General features: G+C 52.4%; 1 protein-coding gene across 1 annotated transcript in view; it reads left to right on the forward strand.

Annotated features, from left to right (window-relative positions):
• The window catches only part of LOC135810383 (melanoma receptor tyrosine-protein kinase-like), a 76,799-nt gene that overhangs the window by 47,938 nt on the left and 15,690 nt on the right, over nucleotides 1–13,171 (forward strand). The gene's annotated exons all lie outside the window — the stretch shown is intronic.

Here is a 13,171-nt window from a genome sequence, read left to right on the forward strand (position 1 = left end):
GATCGGGTCCGAGTCCGCAACGTGGCACATCTCCTTGCCATTCTCAGTTTTGAGTCTTCTCTGCTTTGGCTCATGCCCGACTTGCATCCTGCTGCCTTTGTCTTTTGCTGACCGAACTGTCATTGCCTAGTCATGTCGGGCACCAGGAAGAGAACCCGTCGCGCAGCACCTAGCCCTGTTCCCGACCCACCTGTTTCTTCGGCTGCGGACCCCGAGCTGCCGAGTAACGCTGCCTCACCACTCGACGGCGGACAATTCAAGCAATTTATATCTGACGAAGTCCAGAAAGCCGTCACCGCCGCCCTGGCAGAAACGGTCTCCCCACTGCTTGCCACCATCGGATCCTCGCAGCCTTCCCCCGCCATGGCCGGACCCACCGGAAATGCTGCGCCAACTGGTCCGGGTGCTGGCTCTCTATCTCATCCACTGAACGTGCCGTCTCACGTGAGAGAGAGGATTTTGCGAGGTGAGTGTGTTGATTTGAATACACTGTTACCGGAAGCTCTTGGGGCACCAAAGCGTGACACGATTCAGTTGAATTTCAGTGGGTCCAGGACTGTTGAGCTGCTGGATCCCAGCTCTGGCGGGCATGTCGAGAAAGTTCGTAGGCATGTTCACGACCTGGTTACATGGCTAGAAGCCTGGTCCAGATATATGTTCGTACTATGCTCGCACGCACCCAGCCGTTTCTCCGAACTGATGGCATATCAGGCCACCATTGTATCGGCCAACTCCTCATACTATCCGGAGGCCTGGCTCGAATATGACCGGGAGTTCCGTCTGGCAATCTCTCTTGACCCCAGTAAGCGTTGGGACGCCATTGACGGCAATCTCTGGCAACTGAAAATGACAGGCCGCTCACGCCCGCAGTGTAGCACATGCCGGATCACTCACCCTCCATCGGGTAGCCAGTGCCCTTTTCGTGCCTCCCGAGTACCAAACCAGCAGTTTGCACCACGGTCTGCCTACACCAAGTCTGGCAAAGAGATCTGCCGGAATTTCCAGCAAGGTCGATGCTCCAACACCGACTGTAAATTTGCCCACGTCTGCTCCCAATGTGAGGGCGCACATGCCCGCCCCTCCTGCCCGCGTCGCTTCTCCACTGGCAACCAGCGGCAGAACAAAGCTTAATGAACTGCATCTCGATAGTAGCATTCTCCGGACACACCCTACATTCTTTCACACTTGCCGCACACCTATTCACGTTAATCGCCTCCGTTCCTTACTGCGTGCACACCCCGATCAAGCTTTTGTTAAATATGTACTTCATGGCCTTACGTATGGTTTTGACATCGGCTTCAATGGCCCACGCCAAAGCAGCATGTTCTCCCCTAACTTACCTTCTGCGAGGATGCATCCCGATTTTATTACCAAATACCTGCAAGAATGTTGCTCCCGCTTTGAACTGCTAGGTCCTTTTTCCTCCTCGCTTTTTCCTTTTTTTCATTGCTCCGGTGTTGGCTGCGTTCCGAAAAAGAACGGCCGCTTCCGTTTAATCCACCATCTCTCTAGCCCAGAGGGTCAAAGTGTTAACGATGGAATTTCACGTGAAGATTTCAGCTTGCATTACATCACTATTGATCACGCGATCGATGCCATTATGCAGTACGGTCGTTCTGCTTATCTTTTCAAACTTGACATTCGGAGTGCTTTCCGCATTGTACCTGTGCGGCAGGAAGACTGGCCTCTGCTAGGTATTCACTGGCAAAACCAATATTATTTCGACACTGTGCTCCCCTTTGGCTTACGCTCCAGCCCTGCCATTTTTAACTCTATTGCCGACTGCCTTGAATGGATTGCTCGCTATGAGTTTTCTATTACTGACCTGCTCCATTATCTAGATGATTTCCTTTGCATTTCTCCATCGGAGCTGGTGGCGAACCAACGTGCTTCAATCCTGCTTCGCTGTTTTAACTATGTCCAAGTCCCCTTGGCACCTGACAAAGTGGAAGGTCCAGCTCAAGTGCTGTCGTTCCTGGGCATCGAGCTGGACTGTGGCAGACTGGAGGCCCGGCTACCAGACACCAAGTTGCAAGATCTCCGCACCTTGCTCGACCAGTATGTCAACCGTGGCGACATGACCCAACGCGAACTCGACTCACTATTGGGAAAACTCTCCTTCGCAGCTCGGGTAATTATACCTGGTCGGACATTCATGCGCCGACTCTGGGATATTTGTCACCGCTACAGTCAGCCACACTATAAGATCAAACTCTCAGTCGAGGCCCTGGAAGACCTGAAGTGGTGGCAACGCCTCCTCTCGCAATGGAACGGAAAGTCCTTCTTTCATATGCCAAATTGGACCCCGTCTCCCGACATCCAATTGTTTACTGATGCCAGCGGTTCGATCGGCTGGGGCGCATGTTATGGCCATCGCTGGATCCAGGGACAGTGGTTGCCGGAACAAGCCGACTACTCCATCGAGTGGAAGGAGATGTTCGCCATTGCCGCAGCTTGCTCCTCCTGGGGCCTTGAATGGCGCAAGCTCCGCATACTCGTGTACTGCGATAACGAAGCCGTAGTAGCATGCCTGTCCAATGGTTGTAGCCGCTCCCCCCCAGTCATGGACCTGATACGACGGCTGTTCTTCATGTGCGCTAACTTTGGCTTCATTCTGTCAGCAAAGCATATTCCAGGATGCACTAACAAAGCCGCTGATGCTCTGTCTCGTTTTAACATGCAGGCGTTTCGCGAGGCGGTTCCGGGAGCTCGGGCGACAGCCGACCTGTTCCAGTCATTCTAACTGCCGCGGACGAATTAGCAGCACGATATGCTGCTCACGCTCTATCCGACAACACCAGACGAACGTATTCCGCCGGCGAATCTAAGTATCTCAAGTTCTGCCAACTTCAAAGATGGTCCCCGTTTCCCGCTTCAGACCTAATGCTGAGTAGTTTTGCTGCCTCCCTAACCCAGTCGGTCAGACCAGTGACTATTAAGGTTTACCTCAGTGCTATCAAGAACCTGCACCTGGAGCTCGGTTATGTCGACCCGACCGAGGGCGCGCACTTCCTCAAGCGAGTGGTACGCGGTATTTGCCGTTGCCATGGAGTAGCCGCTGTCCGCCCCAGGCTGCCAATCACGTTTCCTATTCTCTGCAGTCTGGTTGACACCTGCCTAGCTGCTCCAACCATGTGCCCTCACGACAAGCGCTGCCTGCATGCCGCTATGCTTGCCGTGTTCTTTGGTTTCTTCAGATGCGGTGAACTGCTAGAAGCACCTACCACGCGCGGCTGTTTGACATTCGAGTCAGGGATGCTCCATGTGCACCTACCACGCTCGAAGACAGACCCGTCCGGGGAAGGTACGACGGTGCTGATCGGGCCAGCGGTGCCGCCATACTGCGCTGTGAGAGCCATGCTCACCTACCTCACTGCAACCGCCTCTGCTCGTCCAGGCAGTGCTGTGTTCATCCTGGCCAACGGGCAACGCCTCAACCGCAGCACTTTTACAGCCCACGTACGCACGCTGCTTAGCACCAGCGGCGTGGCAAACTGGCAGGACTATGCAGGCCACAGCTTCCGTATCGGGGCCGCTACCACTGCTGCCCTTGCTGGCGTCCCCGACCACCAGATCCGCTCCGCGGGACGGTGGCGCAGTGATGCATGCCTACGCTACATCCGGACACCACCGTCATCGGCCCGAACGCTGGCCAGCAAACTATCCTCAGTAAGATCATCTCCCTGACACCGATGTTTCTCAATTCACACAATTCCCTCATAATGAACTATGCTATGCTGCACTGCAATACTGTTGTGTATGGGTATGTACTGGCGGTATGGCGAGTCACTCATAACTGGTCTGCCTTTCTATTGCGGCATTATGGCCTTATGGTCCTGCCTTTCCATTGCGGCAATCACAGCCTCCGGGCTTCTGCCTTCCTGCGGCAATCACAGCCTCCGGGCTTCTGCCTTTCTGCGGCACTCGCAGCCTCACGGGCTCGTGCCTACCTTGCGGCAAAGACCAACCAGTTCCTCGTCACCAGTACTTACCCAACACAACCTAGCCTTATTCGTGTGGTGTATGCCTGTCTGCATGCCGTCTGTGTGCGCGGAATGCTAATGATGTATGCCTGCCTGCATGCCGTCTGCGTGCGCGGAATGCTAATGATGTATTCATGTAATGAATTCAGTTTAGCGTAGGCGCACATCTCGCAACTACGTATCTGCTGCGCTACAGCGCCCTCTACGGTTCTGGCCGCGGCACTTGTTTAGCGCGCCTTGCCGCGACCGGCAAGACCGCCTGCTGTGCATCACATTAATTTATGCGTACGCCATCACAATAATTAATTCAGTTTTGATCGGGTCCGAGTCCGCAACGTGGCACATCTCCTTGCCATTCTCAGTTTTGAGTCTTCTCTGCTTTGGCTCATGCCCGACTTGCATCCTGCTGCCTTTGTCTTTTGCTGACCCACCATCCCACCACTAACCATTAATACTACATTGCATCATTCCTACTTCAAGTACAATAAACCTGGTGGCGAGTCACTCATAACTGGTCTGCCTTTCTATTGCGGCATTATGGCCTTATGGTCCTGCCTTTCCATTGCGGCAATCACAGCCTCCGGGCTTCTGCCTTCCTGCGGCAATCACAGCCTCCGGGCTTCTGCCTTTCTGCGGCACTCGCAGCCTCACGGGCTCGTGCCTACCTTGCGGCAAAGACCAACCAGTTCCTCGTCACCAGTACTTACCCAACACAACCTAGCCTTATTCGTGTGGTGTATGCCTGTCTGCATGCCGTCTGTGTGCGCGGAATGCTAATGATGTATGCCTGCCTGCATGCCGTCTGCGTGCGCGGAATGCTAATGTTCTTTGTATATCTTCATTCTTGCTAGTTAGGCAGTTCAAATGTATAGTGAACTATGCCCTCAGCTTCATCCAGTGACGCCTGCGCGCCGTCCACTAAATCTCGGTAGTACTGCCGCTCCTCTTGTGCTAGCGATGTGTGCGAACACAGGGCCTGGACACTACATTCCGTCTCTTCCTCTGTACGGGCGACACGAATTTTGTACCGCAGATTGTCACACAGTGCGCATACGTCTGTCCTTGGCTTCATCACTTTGATGTGTGCTGCCTGTCTCCTCCAAATGTGGCAAAATGACCTGTAATGAACAGGCGAATACTGTGTGACGGTCTTGGTGTAGATGTATGCAGACTTCTTGTGCTCGGATGCTGGTAAGTATACTGGAGGGTCCTCAGCACGACCTCGCTCCGCTGCCGGTTGAGGTAGACCGTACATGTTAGCATAATTATGACTAAATAAACTGCACTACATCCTGCTCTATGTCTGCTGAAATGGCCTAGTGCTCTGGTGTTCTCCCAGTCAAGCCATGTTGTGCCAGTTGAACGACTCCTTTGTTTGCCTTTTTTGAAGGCGCTTCATTACATGACTTCCAACAGCATGAACTGCCATGAACACGTCTTTGCACAACTCGTAACCACGTACATGATAGCGGAAATAGAAAGGTCGATCACCACCGCCAGTCATCGACTTTCGCATGCTTCCAGTCAGTGCGCCCAGAACAAACTGCTTGAACTGTTGAAGCGCTTTTTCGATTCTCGCAGTTTAGAGACTTCAAATATGTAGTCCTCGAGCTGCTGCTCTGGGATGACTTTCCAATGATCCTTCGACTTGCATCCACAGCCTCTCTCAATCCCATCGCGTATGTCCGAGGAGACCACGCTTCACCTGCTCCGTCGTCGGTGGCTCAGGTGCGGGGGTATCTGGTTCGTCATCCGATTCCGAGTAGTTGGTGTCACTCTCCGCGTTTGAAATTTCCGAGCTGTCGGGGCTTGGCGTTTTCGACACAACACTAGCAGCACTCGAGCTTGCTGTGACTCCATACGTCTTCTTCTTAGGTGGCATATCATCGCCGTCGCTGTCAGCATCGGTGTCGAAATCGCTCGCGGACGACTCGCGGGTGCCAGCGCTGAATCCGTAAAAATTCTCGTCGTCCGATTCAAGCGCCTTCGCATCAGGGACTAGTCGACTCCACACAGAATCGAGGTGCGTCGTCTACTAGATGTTGTAGCCATAATCAATTACAGTAAGTGGAGCCTCGTGAGTTACTCGACAATCGCTCGAGCTCGGAATCCTTCCCCGAGCACCTAACAAGAGGACAGCTCTTGAGTCTTGTCAAAACAAAAGTGACGAGTTCTGCGCTTCGCGTAACTTTGAGTCGCGTGACTTTGAAACGTCATAACTTGATTTTGATATCAAACGTCGTAGGGCGGTTTCTATAGTCCCTGGCTCACATATAGTCCATCCGCTCGCAAAACCAAAACCAAACCAAAAATACGTCAGCACCTACTGGGACGCACAAGTGCCAACCAGCAACACACGGAAACCGAACACATGCAAGGCGAACCGATGCAAATAAGCGTGGGATTCCTCCAGCCCATCAGGTAGGCCGTGGTTCACCATGATCAAACGCTCACCCAGGTGAACTGGAGAGACCCACTCGCCGAAACACAAAGACAAAACAACACGCTCACAGAAAGATTGCTACCCGGACCGTCAACGAGAGTCTCAGCAGCATGTCACACCACTGGGCGACAGCCATTCCACATGATCGGTGGGGCAGCCCGGCGGAGCACTATAACGCTCGACACGAAATGTAAATACATGCAAAAGGAGAAAAAAGAGTACTTTAACCCTTTTCCTTCTGACCAAAATTCCCAGGCAGTTCCAAATGCGAAATTTCTCACCTCATTCTGAGAATATCTTTGGTTCTTGTAGTGTATGTGCTGATGATACACTCATGGATATTTCTTACGTCATCATTATCGTATTGACGTCACACCATGTGCAGGTCATTTTAGTATGTCTGCCTTTTTGTATTGACACACGCGTCTCCTTGTTCTTGTTCCGTTGACATAATTTACTTGCAATTGTAGTTGGTCTTCTTCTAGTCTCCATGTAATCAATCATAGAATAAACCGAACCCCGTCTCCAGCTGAGACACTACAATTGGCGACGAAGATGGCCGTGGCCATAGGAGCCATCGAGCCGTTTGCTGCAGGTACGACAGATTGGTCTACCTATTATGATTGCGTGGAACAATATTTTGAGGCAAACAGCGTTGCGGAAAACAAACAAGTAACAACTTTCCTGACGCTGATCAGAGGAACGACATACAAGCTGTTGGCTGACCTGGTCAGCCCAAACAAACCAAAAGACAAGACGCTCAAGGATTTGTCAGATGCCCTGGCCGAACATTTCGCGCCCAAGCCTCTTGTGATCGCGGAACGATACCGTTTCCACAAAAGAGAGCAACGCCAGGGGGAGTCTGTGCACGCTTACCTTGCAGAGTTGCGACGGTTGGCCAGATACTGTGAGTTTGGCGATGTCTTGGACACTACATTGCGTGATCGTTTCGTGTGCGGAATACGGAGCCAAGCTCTTTGTAAAGTACTGCTGGCGGAAAAAAATCTCACCCTGAAAACTGCGATAGAGAAGGCCAGTAGTCTGGAAGTGGCAACGCGCGATGCCTCGGAGCTCGCAGGAAGTGTACCCGCTGCTGGGGTACATGTTGTGGAAAAGCCACAACATCGTCGTGCATCTGCTGGCAAGCAAAGTCAAAGTCAATCCAGTGTGCACCAATCGTTCTTTTTCCGCTGCGGATCAGAAGCACACCACCCAAGTGAGTGCCCATACAAGTCCTATGAGTGTCGACACTGCAGGAAAACGGGTCACCTTCGTAAGGTTTGTAAACAGTGTTTCGCAGGAAAGTCGAAGTATGCTGCGAAAGGAAGTCCGAGTGGCCGCGGTGCGTGCCATACTTACCTGTCTCAGATGATGATGATTTCGACTTTGATGATGACTTCGACACGCTTGCAATTTTGACGGCCGATGTCTTGCAAGCACCAGCAGCAGCTGAGGATAAGTCACCGACATCCAGTGTACGGAAAGCCCTGTGGATCGATGCAACTGTCAATGGCCAGTCCATACGCATGCAGATTGACACAGGAGCTGCAGTGTCTATTATCCCCACTCACATCTATAAGAAGTTGCTGTCCAGTACCTCGCCACTTACCCAGAGTAAGTTGAAGTTGCGAACATACACTGGAGAACCTGTACGGCCTTGCGGAACGTTTGCGGCGCTCGTGGAGTACAACCACCAGTCGGCAGAGTTGCCGATTCATGTAGTGGACACATCGGGTCCTCCACTATGTGGCCGAGATCTGCGGCCCATATTGCTCTTGACTGGCATCGTTTGTTCCAGGTCGAGACCGAGGAGCCCCCCAGTGTAACTGCGTCCTCTAGCTCGCTGCCCACCGGACCAGCCGGTAAGCGCCTAGAGCAGCTGAAGGAGAAATTCTCCGACGTTTTCAGTCACGACTTTGGCAAGCTGAAGGACGCCAAGGCTCGCCTACAGCTCAAAGATGGTGCACGTCCACGGTTCCTCAAGGCTCGCCCACTGCCCTACGCCATGCGGCCTAAGGTGGAAGCCGAACTGGACAGGTTAGAGAACCTTGGTATTGTTAGCAAGGTCCAGTGGAGCGAGTAGGCAACCCCAATTGTGCCAGTTATCAAGCCTAATGGCTCAGTGCGTCTCTGTGGCGATTTCAAGGCCACATTGAACCCGCAACTGAAGGTGGATCAACACCCTCTTCCACGTGTAGAAGATGTGTTCGCCACTCTGGCTGGAGGACAATGCTTCACCAAGATCGATCTGAAACAAGCGTACCTCCAGATGGAAATGGAGGAGGAATCAAAGCCACTTCTCACACTGACAACGCACAAGGGCTTGTATCAGCTCAACCGTCTCGGATTTGGTGTGGCTTCCGCACCAGCGCTGTGGCAGCAGGCCATCGACCGCACCCTGCATGGCGTTCCACGTCAGGCCTGCCTGCTAGATGACATTATCGTCACCGGTCGCGACGACGATGAACATTTGGACAATGTGGAGAGCATCTTGGGTCGTCTCTCCGACCATGGCCTGAGAGTCAATCCAGCGAAGTGCACATTCTTCGCAGATGCAGTGGAGTACTGTGGTCACATTGTCAGTCGCCACGGTTTGCGCAAGACTGATGACAAGATCAAGGCGATCAATGAGGCCCCGGCACCACAGAACGTGTCCCAGCTGCGCAGCTTTCTGGGTATGGTATGCTACTACCAGCGCTTCTTGAAAGACTGCTCCACGACTCTGCACCCTCTCAACCGCCTGCTCCGAAAGGGTCAGTCCTGGCATTGGACAGCTGACTGTGCAGCAGCATTCAAGACCATCAAGGCAGCTATCGCCTCGGATCAGGTACTCATGCATTTTGATTCCGACCTGCCGGTACAGTTGGCAACTGACGCATCACCCTACGGTCTGGGAGCCGTGCTCTCGCATGTTCTGCCGGACGGTACGGAACGGCCGATTGCCTTCGCGTCACGTTCGCTTACCGAGACCGAGAAGTGGTATGCCCAAATAGATAAGGAGGCCTTATCTATCGTCTGGGGGGAGGGGGGTCCGTAAGTTTCACACGTATCTGTTCGGACGATCGTTTGTGCTGCTGACAGACCACGAGCCTCTGACAGCCATGTTCAGTCCAAGCAAAGGATTGCCAGCTCTGACGACAGCGCGTCTACAGCGGTATGCCATATTCCTGGCCAGTGTGAGTTACGAGATCAAGTATCGCAAGTCAGGTGATCATGGAAATGCTGACGGCTTATCACGACTGCCCTTGCCGCACGCGCAAGAGGAGAGCCTGGACTGGGCAGAAGTATTCAACATGGCCCAGATTGATCCGCTTCCAGTGACAGCCGTGGAAGTCGCTCGCCACACCGCTCGTGATCCAGTCTTGGCCAAGGTCCTAGCTGGTGTTCGTGACGGGTGGTCACACTCCCCAACTGACGGTGACATGCAGCCATTTGCGAGGCGCAAGAATGAGCTGGGACTGCACCAAGGATGTCTTATGTGGGGAATCCGGGTTGTCATCCCACCCCTACTACGCAAGCGAGTACTCGAGGAACTGCACACAGGCCATCCAGGCATGGTTCGTATGAAGTCATTGGCCCGTAGCTTCGTTTGGTGGCCAGGCATCGACGCTGACATCGAGACAACCGGCAAGGTCTGTGCTGGCTGCCAGGCACACCAGGCAGCACCACCAAAGTCACCACTCCATCCCTGGGAGTGGCCGTCCAAGCCATGGCAACGCCTCCACATTGATTTTGCAGGACCGTTCCAAGGGCACACGTGGCTGATCGTGGTGGATGCCCACAGCAAGTGGCCGGAAGTTCTGCCAATGAACAGCACCACTGCTCCAGTCACCGTTCGCCGTCTCCGGGAAGTGTTCGCCCAGCATGGTTTGCCTGACCAGATCGTCAGTGATAATGGTGGAGTAGAATAGTTCGCCTCTCTCTCTCCACAAGTATTTGATACCATACTGCACGTTTATTTATTGCTTCAAGTTATAGATTTTGAATTTGTACGTCGTGTTCTTCGTTTTGAGACTTTGCTTACCGTTCTGTTCTGTTATCCATACTCTGCATTCTCCGCGCCTGCTCTGTTCCTTTCTTCTCTTGCTATTATCATGTTTCCTTTCCTCTCTGACTCACACTGACTGTCAATTTGTCTAGTTTCAAATTGTTTCATCTTCTGCCAGATCGCAGAGGTTGTTTCCTGCATCGTAGCTCACGGTTACTTTTCAAACACATTTTTGCGTAGGCATTTTCACGAGTTGTGTTGACGTCATGCCCTATCAGCTACGCGTCATTATTGCGAGCATGCGCATTGCTTTTGCCTTCTACCTTATTTGCATGCTGCGCTTGCTGCAAAGGTTAGCGTCCCCACGCTTGCTGGCCGAAGCCCCATTGACCGCGCCGCGTGCGTACTCGCACACGTCAGCCGGGCTTGTCCACGTCGTCTTGCCCCGCCCCCGCCGGTTCCGTGGAGTTCCGGTTTTATTTCTCCTTGTTGATTAGCTCTCCCAAGATTGAGTTGTTGTTTTCTATATCCTTACCTAACTAATTCATTTCCAAGTATCAGTCCTTTTATTTACACTACTGTCAGAGTCCGCCGTTGTGAGTGCTGTGTGCATGTGCGGAGTAGTAATGGTGAATAATTGTTGTGCGTGCGTTACACAACAATGGCCCGCAGTTCACATCCGATGAGTTCCGTCGTTTCACTGAAGCCAACGGCATTCCCCACACCTTCTCAGCACGTACCACCCAGCGACTAATGGGTTGGCCGAGCGATTCGTGCGGACGATGAAGCAGGCACTCAAGTCCCATTCGGACACAGCACCGCTCTAGTTCTTGCCTCGCTTCCTGTTGTCGTATCGCACCACACCACATGCAACAACGAATGCCACACCAGCATCTCTGCTAATGCATCATGAGCTACGCACTCGGTTGTCCTTGGTCCAGCCCAGTGTTCAGGCATCTGTGGCCAAGAAACAAGCAGCTCAGAGTAATGCGAGGTCAGCAAACCGGGAGCGCATGTTTGCTGTGGATGACACCGTCATGGTACGTGACTACCGCACCAACGCACCACACCCGTGGATTCAGGGCACCGTGCAAGCGGTACACGGCTCCCGCCACTACACTGTGGAAGTTGGCCCAGACCAGCATTGGAGGCGCCATGTGGAACAGCTCCGGTCAGTCGTTTCCGCTCCGCAGTCATTCGTACCAATGAGCGCAGCACCTTTGCCGTCCGTCGCAGCACCGGCAGAGCCTGATTACAGTTTGTGTTTTCCCGCTGCTCATTCGCCGACTTGTGTTCCGCCGCCACCCAGTGTTGAAGCCGCTGCTATTCCAACACCTCCACCTGTTCAAGCAACAGTACCAGCAACTACTGCAGCGCAGCAGACCCAGCCGCCACCGGCACAGGCTCCAACTGAGCCCCGTCGTAACCCGGCAAGAACTCGAGTTCTGCCAGCTCGCCTGAGAGAGTAAAACATTCTCCTGAATGCTCTGATAATCTGTTGCTCGCGTGGTTACTGAATTACTGTGCTCTCGGCTTATCCATTGACTTTCTCTTGTGTATTTGCAACCCTACTATACATGTAGGGGAGGAAATGTAGTGTATGTGCTGATGATACACTCATGGATATTTCTTACGTCATCATTATCGTATTGACGTCACACCATGCGCAGATCATTTTAGTATGTCTGCCTTTTTGTATTGACACACGTGTCTCCTTGTTTTTGTTCCGTTGACATAATTTACTTGCAATTGTAGTTGGTCTTCTTCTAGCCTCCATGTAATCGATCATAGAATAAACTGAACCCCGTCTCTAGCTGAGACACTACAGTTCTAATCAACCAATTTTCACAATCTTGGGCATTCTGGAAAGCTCTCCACGAGCTGCGTACATTGAGCTCAAACTGGACACTACTGAGATCACATATCCAACGCCAGGGTGCTTCAAACACTCCCCATCGCTGGGTATCCGAGAAGAATTTCTCCTCACCAGCCATTTCTCACTCCTTCATCGTAAACATTTCAAATTTGTTTGCCTGAGTTTCTTTTTATGCTGCCCACACGCTCAGAGCATTCCTAGGTGACTCAGCATGTCAGGAGAGGGAAAATCCCCAGCTCAAGGCCAGTCACTCAGAAAAAATCGACTTTTGCCGTGGCTGGAATGTCGAGTGCGATATCTTTGGAATGCGGCATCGCAGCTCTTCGTCAATTGTTGCAATGAAAAGCTGTGCTCTTCGGCTTCTTCCTACATATTCAGTTTTTGAGATTCGTCAAGAATTGATCGAGTTACGAATGTTTTAGTGCATGCATGTCCATCGACCAAATTCGGTCGATTCATGTACACACCGTAAAGGGTTAAACTGGAAAGGACGGAGCATCACAACATCAAGCAAGTCGATGGGGACTTCTAAACAAATCTATCGACGCAGGATCGGAACAGTCCGACGACAATGCAACGACATGCACCAGTGCACAACTCAGGACGAGTAACAACGAGCAAACGAGAGCAAAGCTACCCATGCTGACGACCAATCAACACGACGAGCATTCATGACAGAACGGAAAACAAAGAGAAACGGACAACCCACTGTACTGGGCACAGGTGAAGGTGTGAAAACACAGTGCACATGACCACTCGAACCGAGCCAGAGGCCGGAGCGCTACAATGTGTTGCGTTACTGCAACAGCACTAAAGGGTAAATGCCCATGCACACTCTCTCAGTCCAACACGACCATCACACTCAGGTAGGAATTACAAAC

The sequence above is a fragment of the Sycon ciliatum genome, chromosome 2 (genome assembly GCF_964019385.1).
Source record: "Sycon ciliatum chromosome 2, ocSycCili1.1, whole genome shotgun sequence".
Classification (NCBI taxonomy): Eukaryota; Metazoa; Porifera; class Calcarea; order Leucosolenida; family Sycettidae; genus Sycon; species Sycon ciliatum.